Source organism: Meriones unguiculatus, chromosome 5 (genome assembly GCF_030254825.1).
Source record: "Meriones unguiculatus strain TT.TT164.6M chromosome 5, Bangor_MerUng_6.1, whole genome shotgun sequence".
In the NCBI taxonomy this organism is placed as follows: Eukaryota; Metazoa; Chordata; class Mammalia; order Rodentia; family Muridae; genus Meriones; species Meriones unguiculatus.
This window is the reverse complement of record NC_083353.1, coordinates 91,050,094-91,063,422: the sequence shown is the minus strand read 5'-3', so window position 1 is coordinate 91,063,422 and position 13,329 is coordinate 91,050,094. Positions and strand designations below refer to the sequence as shown.

Below are 13,329 nucleotides of genomic sequence, written 5' to 3'. Positions count from 1 at the left end.
TGCTGGCAGTTTTAGTAGGTATGGGAGTCAGCAAGTAGCCCAGACTTCCTGACTCTTGGGCACTTCAACTAACCTTGTGGTGACTCTATTTCCATGTGTGGAAACAGAGGCCATTAGAGTTCATGACGTGTAGGAAACCTTGGCAATGCTGTGACATCCTGATTTGTTCCTTTGAGTCTTGCCCTTTGTCAAGCTTCCCTTCTGTTCTGGTGCATACCAGAACAAGCTGGCACCTTCCCAATATTTGGGAAGAGTTGGTGTGGGCCCCCTGCCCTGGTGATCCTGATCTACGGGGTCTGAAGGTCTTGCTGAAGAAAGCTAGGAACTTTAGCCCCACTGGAGATGGCTATTGTTGGCTTTATCTATTGAATTGTTGTAGGAAAGGATGCTGGCCACTGTGGCAGAACAATGTCGGGGGCAGAGGGAATCAGGGCCCTTGGGTCTCTCGCAGGAAGTGTTGCTAGAGTCACCCAGTCCAGGGGTTCTGCAACTTTGCTGCAGAGGACAAGCATCTGGGAATTTTCTAGGATTCTTAGTGCTCATATCATACTCTCGGTCATTAAATCACAGAATCTGCAGCTGGGAGGAAGAACTCCACCTGACTTTATTGTGCAACAAATCTGCAGGCCACCTGCATGGCTCCAACCTGCTGTGATGAAATCGCACATCTGCAGTATCATCTGTAACGGCTCTTCCTTGTACTGTCCTTCCAGATGTGGTCCTTTGCCCCGGAGACTTCTCTAAAGGCTTTCATCTTGGGCTGGGCAAATAGCCCAGTGGATCAAGTGTTTTCCCTGCCAGCATCAGTATGTCAGTTCAGTCCCCCAGAACCCACATGAAAAAGCCAGGTGGGGTAGCATGTGCACGATGCCTGTAATTCCGGTACCGGGGAGGTGGGGACAAGCAGATAACTGGGCCTCACTGGCTAGCCAGCCTGCATTACTGGGCAGATTCTAGGCCAGTACGAAACTCCACCCCAAGGAATGGCACCTGAAGTTGTCCTCTAATCTCCCTCGAGCGCGCGCACACACACACACACACACACACACACACACACACCACAAAGTCTTCATGTTATGACCTTGTTTATATCTAGCATCTTAAAGAGCTAGAGGTCTAGGAAGTTCTAGGAAGCAGGAACTCAAGTTGATGGCCCTGCACTGACTGGAAAGTAGACAGCAGCGAACACAGACGTAGGTGTGCAACTAATGACGTGACTCAGAATGTAGTGTGAGCACATCCCTGTAAGCTCAGCACTTAGGTGGCAGAGGCAGGAGGGTGGTGGGTTTGAGCTTAGTCTGGGCTATATAGCAAGAGTGTCTCAAAAAAGGTCTTGCCGATGACCTTCCTAACCAGGGTACTTGGAATGACTTATTCTGTATTCTACACATTTGTCTTCCTTGGGTTGTTTTCACTTTATTCATTTAAAGAACAAATCTTATCATACTAAAATTGTTATGGTTGCTTGCTTCCCCAAACAGACATCAGAAGTGTCGTGTAGGGGCTCGTATACTCTGTGGCTTTTATTATTCTGGCTTATCTTAAATCTGAAAACTGATAAATATTAGATCAAAATCTGGATTCTATGCTTCTCTTGAAAATTTAAAGGCTCTTTCTGCCCTGGGCTTTCTTTCTGATGATGGTAGTCATTCTTGTTGGGGCCCTTTGTACTCAAATTTGCCAGTTCTGACTCCTTCAAGAACATTAGCCACCCGACTGAACTCTGTGGCCTGTCCTGTCAGTGTTACCTGTAAAATATATTGAACAGAGAGCACTTGCCCCAGCCAGCTCTAGGGACCCTTCACCATCTATATGAAATCCTATTGCTATTTCTTTCTTCCTTTTTTTTTTTTTTTCTTTTACTCAAGACATCTCAACCTTGGGATGGAGAAGACTGTGTGCCCTTTCCCCTAAAGCTCCTCCTTCCTCCACTCCTAGGAAAAGAGATGCTCCAGGTACCCCTACTAGCCCTTTTGCAGAACAAGCTAGGTCTTCACAAAGCCCTGTTTTCCATATTGGAAACGGGTTACTTAGAAACCAAGCTCGGGATGCTGGGTGTGCTCACTGCGATCAGGCGGTGATTGTTTCTTCTAGCCTGTGCCAGTAGACAGAGCACACCACCTTCGCTGTGCCTATACATCTGGGATGATTTCTGTATCTCTTTATCTTGGGGCTGTCAATTTTAAGAACACTGTCCACATGGATACCTTCCATTCCAGTCTAATGCCACAGGATTCAGTCTTTGGAAAATCAGGGTTTAATGTTTGTAAATTTTTTTTTTTTTTTAATAATAGGTCAAGAATACCTCCAGGGGAGGGGGAAATGAGGAAGCTTCCCTTAATAGTTATTCTGTAGACATTATTGAAACAACAACAAACAATCCCATGTTCGTATGTTCTAATCAATAAAAATGTTGGCTCATCAGCCATCCCTCCCAAACTCTTCCAGCTCTTGGAACATATGGCCTCGCTGTTCCCGAAGGTGGGCAGACCTGCCGGCTTCTTTTCCACAAACACATTCTGTCTCCAGCCTTCTCACAATGCCTATTGTAATGCTGAGCTGGCACTTGTGTCTCGGAAATATAAGCCAAGACACTTCTCTGAGATTACCATCAGAACTTTGCTCTACATGCAAAATCTTATTTTGAATTCAGATACACAATTACTCACCCTGACTTAATTACACTGCCTTAGGATAGTATTAAAACAATGGTTTTAATTATTTTTGGGGGGTTTTTTACAATAGTAACCCGTTGTCTTGTTAGGAGGGTGAACAGCCTGTCTTTGAGAATTTCACAGATGAAAATTCACCATGGTCTGGGGAGGGGGAGCGGGTGGGGTTGTGGTCCCTTCATGTTTATTCAGGACGCATCCATATCTGGATGCAGTCCCTCTGCCCCTCATTATTCCTGACGTGAACCTCGTCATGCTCAGATGTGTCTCTATCAACTGTTTAGAGAAGTGAAAAAGAGAGCTGGACGGCTCCTGGGTGCTGGAGGTGTGGCCCTTCCGTGGTGGTTTGGAAAACATTCCGAGTTTTAAACAGCAACACCTATAATTACGGAGGCGTCATCCCTTCCATAAAAAAGAAAACAAAACAAAGACAGCAAAGCCCTTCTGCTAACAAGGTGTAGTCAGAGCATGCATGTGCTAACCCTTTCCAAAACCTGCCCGGCATTTGTTTCAGGGCTGGTGGGGGATATCTCCCATCTCTCTCTGGGCTCCCATAAAACAATACAAAGGTAAACAATCGGAGGGCAATTAGCAGGCTCTTTGGGGTAACAGGAGAGAGAAGTCACCCTGTTATTAATGTCAAAGGAATTAATCATGGTTTACAAAGGTGATTTAGTAGCTTAACTTTGCAAGTGGTTGAAAAACAAGAAACCAACCAAGTTTTACCAAGGAAGCCTGTTTGAAGACTCAGGCAAGGCACACAGAGCTTACAAAACTATCCGTAGAGATGTGAGAGGTTAGATAAGGGATCCCGTGTCCTCTGCTTGACTCTGCATGGGGCTCAGCTGGGCCTCGATTCAAAATGAAGCTTTTGATTCTGTAGTTTGGAGGTGGCTTCCAAGACTCTGCTTTTCCCTTCAGTCAGCAAGTCTGTCATTGTAGCCCAGGCTGGCCTCCAACTCAAAATCCTCCTGCCTTGTCCTCCTGAGTGTGAGGCAACAAATGTGAGCTACCATGCCTCACTTTGTGTGTGTGTGTGATGTACTCATGTGTTACCAGTCTTCCCCGATCATTCACAACTGTATTCTTTTTGAACCAAGGCTTCTCATTGCCTTTTATTCTCTGCTTTTCCAACCAACACTGATGCTATCATGCTACGAAGCATGTCTCTTTACATGGATGCTGGGGATGGAACTCAGTTCCCCATGTTTGCACAGCAGGCAGTTTCCTGACTGGACTACCCCCCCAGCCTCATCTGCATTTAAAACCACATATTTAAAACTTTTTGTTGTTGTTGTTTATTTTAAATTATGTGTGTGCTGTGCCCGCATGAGTACAAGTGTGGGTTCATGCTTATAAACGCAGTACCAATAGAGGCCAGAAGAGGGCATCAGATCCCCTGAAGCTGCAGTTATAGGCAGTTGTGAACTGCCTAAAGTGGGTGCTGGGAACCAAAGTGGGGTCCTCTGCAAGAGTAGCAAGTGCTCAGCGGCTGCACCTCAGTTTGATCCCCAGAACACAGGATTAAAATATACCAAGGGCTAGAGCCGGGGAGATAACTCATTGCTTTCTCAGCAAGAATGAGTACCTGAGCCCAAATTCCTAACACGTACATGAAAAGCCGGGCATAGCTGTCTATGCCTGTCACCCCAGCACAGGGGATAGAGACAGGCAGGTCTGCAGAGCTGGTTAGACAACCCTGTAACTGAAAGCAGAGCCAGGGGCTGGAGGTGAGGTTGGGCTTCTGGGTCAATGAGAGAATGTGTTTAAAGGCAGAAAGGCAACGTTAGAGGAAGACAAGCAACGTTGGCTTTTCCACATGGATGAGCACCAGTCTGTCCACCCCGTGGTCAGATACAGGAACCATATACACCCCCTCCAAGCTGTGCATGATGGTTTACACTTATAATCTTAGCAGGGAGGTGGAGTCAGGTGGATTCCTGGGGCTCACTGGCCAGCCGGCCTAACCTATGTGGTGATGGGAAGGTTAATGAGAGACCCTGTTTCAAAGAGCAAGGTGCACCGATTCCGAGGAGCCCCTGTGTGCATGTACACACACACACACACACACACACAGGCACACACAGGTCTAGAAGAGGCCGCATTATTGTCTTCAGATGAAAAGCTGAGCCTCTTCAGCTAGCTTTTGGGGAACACCCTTGTGAAGCGGGGAGTCATTCACATACCCTGACTCACTTTGCTGGGTGCTGAACTGTCTGTCTCTCTCTGCCTAGTCATGCTGTAGCCTGTAAGAAAACAAGACTTCTCCTGCTGCTTTTTTATACTGACTGACAGGGACATCACACAGACAGTGGCTCCTCCATTCACTTCTAGGGAAGCCCATGCTGGTCACAGGCCAGGTCTATATGGGAAGGAAGCAGTTTTAACTTCAGGTTCTGTGAGCAGCCCATGGGCCCTTCATCTCCCTCTGCCCTTCTCTCCTCTTGGCTGTTTAGCCACTCTGGGAGAAAGGTGGAGAAGGACAGAGCTGAACACCACTCACTGTGGCCTCAGTTTCTCCACCACCTGGAGAAAGAGGCTGAGGGAGTGCTAGGCTGTCTGCTCAATATGCAATGGCTTCGTAGCTAGGTGAGCTGGGACTGTCTGGTGGAAAGATACAAAGTCGGACTACCTGGCTTCAAGCCCTGGTGAGACCCCTGACAGTTATTTGGCCTTGAAGAAAGGATCTCATGCCGCCCTAGCCTCACCTTCCCACTTGCAGTTGGTAGGGTTGGGATGTCACACCCTTTTCCCACAGTGGGAGTGTTAACATCAAAACCATGCTCCCTTCCAGTCCCTCTCCCATCCTTCAAATTGTCAAAAGGGGTGGGGCTGGATTTTCACCGGTGACAGCTAAACACTCTTATCACACATTTTTTTTTTAAGTTCACTTTTCAGATTTTCTTTTGAAATGCTCACAGAGAGCAATGGGTGAGTTTCTTTCCACTGTGCTTGTGTTTTACTTAGAGGGAGAGATAAGAGTTCTCCACCTAATTGTGACAGAAAAGTAGTTGAGGTAAATGAAAATATTTAGGACAATTAGTGTAATAACTGCGTTCCTGGGGAACACAGTGCATTATTTGTGAATTATGACAGACTCAGGAATGTACAGTCACTAAATCTCGTGATTTTATCTTATTTTTATTAACTGTATAAACTTACAACTTACCAGAACATTCAGCAGCTCATAAGTGGCAAACGTCCAGTCTCTTTCCTTCCCTCTAACTGTGCATATGTGCATTGGCACAGTATTTGGAGAATGAACTTCACATTTGATGTTTGGTTTAATAGTATGTGGCAGGACTGGGACACATACTGATCCCTCCGGGGAAATACTGGCTTCGGTTAACTTTAATTAGCTAATTGTGCCCCCCCCCACTTAATATATAAGGAAATGAGGACAAGCACCTTTGCCTTGGTGTAATTAAAACTAGAATGATGTCAGCAGCAGGTTTAGAAAGGGATTTCTATTTGTTTTACCACCAAAAGGTGGCGTCCTACCCCTATGCCCTTTATAAAAAAACAAAAAAAAACCCCAAAACCCAAAACAAACAACCCCTCCGCAGAGACTAAAAAACAAAACAAAAAAAAAACCCAAACCCTTCTCGATTTAACAAAAACAAACTTCCAATTGATTACTGATCAATTAAAAATCTGTTCCCTGTGAATGAGATGTGACAGTTTTGAAAATGGACAGTGCATTAAGCCACAGTGAAGTGTCCCTGTAATACAAACCAAATGGGTGTGGGATTCTCCAATAAGCCTGCACATCAGACAGTATCATAGCCTAAACCAGTGCCATACAGCATGGGATTTACAGCCAGGATTTCCTTTTGTCTTCAAAACGTGTTGCCAATCTGTTTTTAGCCTCTTCTTGTAAGTGCAGTTAAAATTCAGACCAAGATCAGCAGCAAGCTAAGGATTTAACTGTTTGTATGGTTATAACTTGAAAACAAAACAAAACAACACAACACAAACCATGGCTCAGACTGATAAATAAGATCACAGTAGGAATTGTTCTTTATGGACTATGTGGAGAGATGTCATATTTTAATGAGCTGCGGTTGGTTTCCCTGGAGTTACAATTGTACAACTAGCTACATACCAGAAATAAGTTATATTTGGCAGGGCCATCACAGAAATTAAAAACAATGTTTCCCCCCAAGGACTGGCCACACTGTAGATTCTTATTTAATTCAATGTGAATTCCAAATATGGACTTCCCAGCGATAGCCAAGGTTTTGTAAGACTGACTTGACACAGATCAGAGCCTAGGCCATACCAAGCGTTCAATAAATATTAGATGTTATTACTGTCACCAGTGACCTGTGAGGGTCCTGAAGGCAGTAACCGACTTTATTTGTGTATTTTAAAGTACTCACTAGATGCTGTGGAATATACAGAACACGCATTAACGTCTTAACAAAGAAAACAAGGATCTTTTACCGGATCCAAGACACATTTCATGTATGTAGTTTCTAGGATAAAAAAAATGGGATGACTTGTCTCGTCTCCCTGGCATGGAGTGTTTTACAGCATGAATTCTACCAGGCTGAATACCTTATCACCCGCTGCCTTCCTCTGGATTTATTCTGCCACCCCAGTGAATGGTTTTGTTCATTATTTTACTTCCCAAACATACAATATAAATTAAAATGGCAGTCTCACATTCTCATTTCAATTTAGATTTAAATGCTGCAAATGAACATATAATAATATTTGTCAAAAGACATTATCCAAGAGAATCTATTATGATCTATCCAGGGTTACTATTTACAGCTGAGACAGTCTCAAGGCAAAGAGCGGTAAGCGTACCCCAGCTCCTTAAGCGCTTACAGAATAGTCTCATAAAGAATTAGCCTAGCAGACATACCAGCTAGCCAGTAGCAGGAAACCCTGGCTTTGGGAGGTTGGCAGCCATGGGGTGGTGGGTCTCAAGAAAATAAATTTTGTTCACTAGAAGCCAAAGAGGTCCTGTATCTTTCGAAGTGCCGTGTTGGAAACGGGGGCGGGAGGGGGGGGGAGAAAAAAAAAAGAAAAAAGCTTTTCTGTCTCTTGAGAAAACTGCTTTTTGTCTCATGTATTTTTATTTATATCTCACAAATATTTCATCTGGGCTCCTCCGGTACTTTTTTTTTTTTTTAACACACTCAAGCAAACTTCAGAACAGCAAAAAGAAAAAAAAAGATTCTCACCTTCCCAAAGAATTGTACAAAGCTTTTTTTTTTTCCTCAGGAGATTGATGTTCAAGAGAGCAGGTAATTTGTGTTAAACAAGTGATTGACATGCTAGGCCGCGGGTGTTTTCTTAAGAGGAGCCGCGGTGAAAGCGCAGCTCTCCTTGCTGCCATCCCCCTCCCCGCCCCCCAAGTGGACCTGGGGACAGTGACAACATTCCTGCAGGGGCTGACAAGGCCTCGGGGGAGTAAGTTCTTGCTCTCAACACTCTCTCCGATACCACGGTGCAGGGGAACCTCCCCCCCCCGCCCCGCTGGAGGGGTTTCTGTTTCCTTGCCATCGGGGGTTTGTCCTTCAGCTGAACTTTCACCTCCCGAACTCGCCTTCTTTCATTGGACAAAGTGCAGAAAGAAAGGGGTGAGAGCGAGGGAGGACCCAAGAGTCGGCTGGAGGCTGGAACACCGCCCCCGACGCCCTCCGCTCCAACTGTCACCCGGGCGAAGCACTTTCACTTTTAACTGGAGGAAACTCCATCCCCGGCTGTCCTCTTCCCCTCCTGGATTTTTTTTTTTTTTAAGCTTAGACCGAGCGAATCACCCAGGCATTCTCCTCCGTGTCCCTAGTTGCTGACGCTCCTCTCCATTTTCCTGGGTCTGAAAGGGGCCCTCTGCCCCTCTCCTAAGGGGACCCCCCTCCGGCCCAGGCCCCTCATTTCCCAGCTCTTTCCACCCAGTCTCATTTTTTTTTGCCTAGGAACTGTTGTGGCTTTTCCTTCCCGAGTCTCGGGGGGCTCTGCCTATCTCTCCTTCTCTTCCCCTCCCCACGTCCCTCACTTGGCAATTGCGAGATCTTTTTTTTTCTTCCCTGCGAGCCCTGTTGTTTACCCAGCAGGTGGATGTGACGTCAGGGACGCACAACAGCAAAAAATAACAACATCTCCCTCCGCGAGGAGATGGCCTCTCTCTCGCGCCTTATTTATTTATTTGTTCCGGGCTGCCGGGGGGAAGGGAGCAGGGGGCCCGAGGGCGAGCATCGGGGTGCAGGTCGCGCTCGGGAAGCCGAGGGGGGGTACGGGAGCGTGCACAGCGGGGCCCGGGCCCGGGGGTGGGCTGGGGCGAGCTGGGGGCGCCTCGCGGCCGGCGGCGCTGGCGCGGCTCCGGACTAAGTCCCGAGCGGAGGAATCTATTGTTATTTATTGTGTGGCAGCTGCACGCTGTGCTCGCGGCCCGGCCCTCGCCCGCGAGTGCGAGTGTGTGTGTGTATATGTGTGTATGTGTGTGCGCGCGCGTGAGTGTGTGCGCGGGGGGCGCGCGCGGGCGGGGAGTGGGCGCGCGCGGGGAAAGGCCCCGAAAACACCTTAGTTTGCACCGAGAGACCGTTTGCCGCGGGTGAGTTCGTATTTTTCCATTTCTGCTCCACTTTTTTTTTTTTCTTCTCTCTCTCCCCCAAGCCGCCTCCTGCCTTGTTTCCGCCACTTTAAACAACAACAACAACCAGCACAAAAAAAAAAAAAAAGAAAGAAAGAAAGAAAAGAAAAAAAAAAAAGAAAAAAAAAAAAGAAAAATTTTTTCTACTTTTCACCTGCAGGCTCCACGTGCATCACCCACCCTCCCCTAAACCTCTGTACTCGACTCGCTCGGGAGTCGGGGCCCAGGTTCTGCGTGGGTGGGGGCCGCGCGCGCGGGCGACGGGCTGGAGGAAGCGCGGGGGGAGGGCTCCCGCACCTCGGGTCTGTCGGTACAAGTCACTGTGGGGTGCGGTGGGCGCCCCGCGGACGAGCTGGACTCCCCCTCGACCCCTCCGCCTCTCTCTCTCCGCGCCCCGCCGTTCGGGGAGAGCGATCAATAAGCCCAGGCCGCCTGTCGCAACTTCGAGTGCCCGGGGTCCGCGCTCGGTGGCCGCCTCGGTGCGGGGAACCAGAACTCGGGCGGCGACAGGCGGGGGCGCGTGGCACCTCCGGAGCCCGAAGTTGGAACTTGGAGCAAACTTTTCCCCTGCTCTCCAAGCCCGCCTGCCCCTTCTGTGCCCCCTCCCGGGGGCTGACCCCGCCAACTCGGGAGGGCTGAGCAGGGTTACACGCCTGCGCCCTGGGCCCCGGTCCCTAGCAACGTCCCCGCGGCCACGCGTGTTTGGGTCAGAACTCGGCGGTGTGGACGCTCTCTAGCTAACCCTTGGGAGCCTGGAAAACTCAACACACACGCCCGCGCACCCTCTGCCAGACACGCACCCCACGCGCGTTTGGAGACTGCGCCCGCGCCGGCCGTAGTAGCCGGATCGCGAGTGGGCTTGGGGACAGGGCGCACCGCGAGGCCCCTTCCCCACCCTCCTCCCCGCACCCCCGGGCCACCACACTTTCGCTTCTGACCCTCGCGTCTCTTAAGCTCAGGGTTCTGCTCTGCGCCACGCGCGCGCTCGCGCGCGCCGCTGCGTCCCTCCGGCCCCGTCCCGGCCACCGATGGCTCTCCGTGCCTCGCCTGCGCGCGCGCGGCTTTTCTCCCCGTCCTCTCCGTTCCTGTCCCCCGGAGACATCTCTCGGAGCCGACCAGACGAGGCGGCGGCGGCGGCGCGCGGTTCGGGTGGGGATCGAGGCGGTGGCGGCGGCGGCGGCGGCGCCGGGAGCCGAGGAGTTTGCCAGCTGCCGCAGGGTCGTGGTCATCTGCTGCCTCCGCCTCCTCGCGCCCCCCGCCTCCCGCTCCCTCTCCCTCCCCCCACCCACCCCCAACACCCTGCCGCGCTCGGAAACTTTGATTCCTCGCCCCCCTCCCCACCTGTTGTGAGCTCCGCCTCGGTCCCCGGAGACTGGCGGTGACACACACGGGCGCCAGGGAGCTCCGCGCCCAGAAACAAAGTCGCATGCCCCCCCCCCCCCGTCCGCCCCCCAGTGTTTGCTTGGAAATTGCTGCCTGCAGCACCCCCATTCCCGCGCAGCTCCCGCCCCCTGGGAGCCCAAGGACTAAATAAACAGTTGTAACTCCAAACCTTGCGCCTGCCACCGCAGTCCCATCCCACCCCTTTCCCCCGGTCCTGCCCCTCCTTTTTTGTTGTTGCAACTTTGTAAGATCCCGGGAAGGTGCTGAGACTGAGGCTCAGGCCGCGCTCCGGGGCTCCGGGTTCCTGCAGGGATTCCCCGCGGCGCATCCTCCGCCGCTGTCCCCCCTCGCGCTCCCGGCTCCTCTCCCTCCGGCTGCCCCTTCTCCAGCTCCGGTCCCGGCCCCCTCCGCCTGATCACCCCGTCCCTTTCGATCCCTCCCTCCCCGCACACACAACCTTCACGGAAGGAGGACTTGCTGAGGGTCGCCCCGGTCGGTCTCTTGTCGATCGCAGACCCCGAAAGTTTGTCCCGGGAGGACGGCGCGCGGCGGCGGGCGAGCGGGCGAGGGGCTGCGGCGGCGGCGGCGGCGGCGCGGAGGAGCGTGGAGCTGCCGGCGGCGCCTCCTCCCCGGGCTCGGTGGGTAAGTCGAGGCGCCCGTGGCAGGCGCGCGGGCGGAATGGGGGGGTTGGGGAGCCGGGACGCTGGACTAGCCAGCCTGGGCAACCGGAGCCCCGCGATCGACCCGGCGCGGGGATCAAGGAATGTGCTCACCCGGGTAGTGGGTGAGAGCGAATACGGACCTGCTTTCTCCCTTTTCTCTCACTTTCTTCCCCGAATTCGAAAATCCGGAGATCAAAGTTAGCCTGGAATGCGAAGTGTAAAATGTGGTGACATCTCTCGCTCTACTTCCCAGCCCGCTCCCCCCTTATAACTATTAATTATTTCCAAGCCATTGTGTCCAATACCCTAGCTGGGCTGATTTCAAAGTATTGATTTAGGCTAGGCTCATCCTAAGCTTTCATCTTAATTTATTTTCTCAGTGCTTGACTACAGGGACCCAAAATGAAACTTCCTTTTTCCTTCCACATCCCCCTCCACCAGCCCCTTCCTCTGGGTGGTTTAAGCAGAATATTGAAATTAATGTGAACATTTCACTGGGTTGCGTTTGAGCTGATCCAACACGCTGCTGAGGGCCCAGGGTTGCTCTCCCGGCAGGCTCCAGGTATTTTCCAAGTTCTGATTTCTTATTTTGTCTCTGCTCCTCAAGCAAGAATGCGGCGGGAACATTATGGATTCCGATTGAGGAGTCTCCCGTTTGAAACCCTCTGTACCCCACCTTTCCTGGGCCATAGCCTGGAAGAACTTGCAAAATAGCTGAACCGAGAAAACCCGAGGATATTTAAGACTTTTTTTTTTTTCTGTTCTTGAAAATGTATTGGAGGATCCCAAATTCTTGCCTTTATTGTACTCTCATTTTTTTTTTTTTTACCCACAGCGAGAGTCAGTTTGGGGGGGGGCTGCCTTAATGAAAATTTAAGAGAGCTAGTAAGACTGGAGGTGTTTTCTATTCATGAGTGGCTCGCTTAATAGAGGAGCTGAGTTCTTGCTAATTTCTATTTCAGATCATTTTCAAGAATTCCATTTGAGTTTTGATTTTGAAGTACTTAGCTCTTTAAGAGTCTGGAAAAAGAAAACTGGGCTCACATTAAAAAAAAGAAGAAGAAAAAGAAAAGAGAGAAAGAAGGAATGGGGTTGCCCCCTTCTTTGAAATGTCTTATAAAAGAGCATTAAAAGTATAAATAAAATTCAAGCACCATTCAAAGTGTCAGCTAAAATCTTAGTGCAAAGGAGAATAAGGTTTAGCATCTTTCCAATGGTTGCAGCTCCCCCCTTCCCTCTTTGGATTAGTCATTATGGGGGGGGGGCATTCACTTTTTTTCTTTTTTTGAAAAGTAAAGTAAACAGCCTCCAACTGCTGAACCTTGACAACCCAAATTAAGGAAGCAGTGGAGATCAAACAGGGCTGCTGCTGGGCGCTTGTCAGGAACTGGTATAAGGGAGAACCCAGCATGGCTGTATGTTCACTTATGCAGAAATGGACCACTGCAAATGCTTGTCTTTATGGAGCAAGTCAAGCCTCACTTGGAAGGAAATACCCAGCCTCTGGGCTGTATTTGAGTTCAATGGATGCTGAACTGCTAAACAAGTTACTATTTTGTAATATGTTTCTTTTTTTAGAAGAATGCACCCCAAAAGGTATCCAAAGAATATTAAGTCATCCGAATCTTCTGTTGCTTGCTTTGCTAACCAGAACCTCACCGTGGCATTCTTTTTACCAACATTAGACTCCCACACCAGTTAGATAACATTTTCTCACATCCAGCTTGAAAGATTTGCCTTCTCAGGGAAGCCAGAGTTTTTATATGTGAGGGTTTAAATCTGCTGTGTAGTTAAAAACAAAAAGAAGAAGAAACCCAAGTGATAAAGCCCACTCTTGGAATTTAAAAGAGGAGAGAGCCTTCTCTAGATTACACATGACCTCTTTTTTTTTTTTTTTTTTTTTTTTTTCTTTTTGAGTGACATTCAGTCTGACCAGCTGCTATGTTATTCAGGTTCTTTTTGTAACTTGGCCTCCCTTGTTGTCTAGGAAATTTGAACTACATTTTTA

At 49.5% G+C, this 13,329-nt stretch overlaps 1 protein-coding gene across 6 annotated transcripts in view; it reads left to right on the top strand.

Annotated features, from left to right (window-relative positions):
- The first annotated feature begins 9,100 nt into the window (after positions 1-9,100).
- Positions 9,101-13,329, top strand: part of Foxp1 (forkhead box P1) — a 587,261-nt gene continuing 583,032 nt past the window's right edge. For 5 of the 6 annotated variants that reach the window (XM_021636219.2, XM_060383854.1, XM_060383852.1 and 2 more), the window contains exon 1: positions 9,101-9,237. The gene's annotated coding sequence lies outside the window, so the exon portion shown is untranslated. Of the gene's footprint in view, positions 9,238-11,173; positions 11,302-13,329 lie in introns of those variants that run through there. The other variant, XM_060383849.1, reaches the window with a different exon arrangement.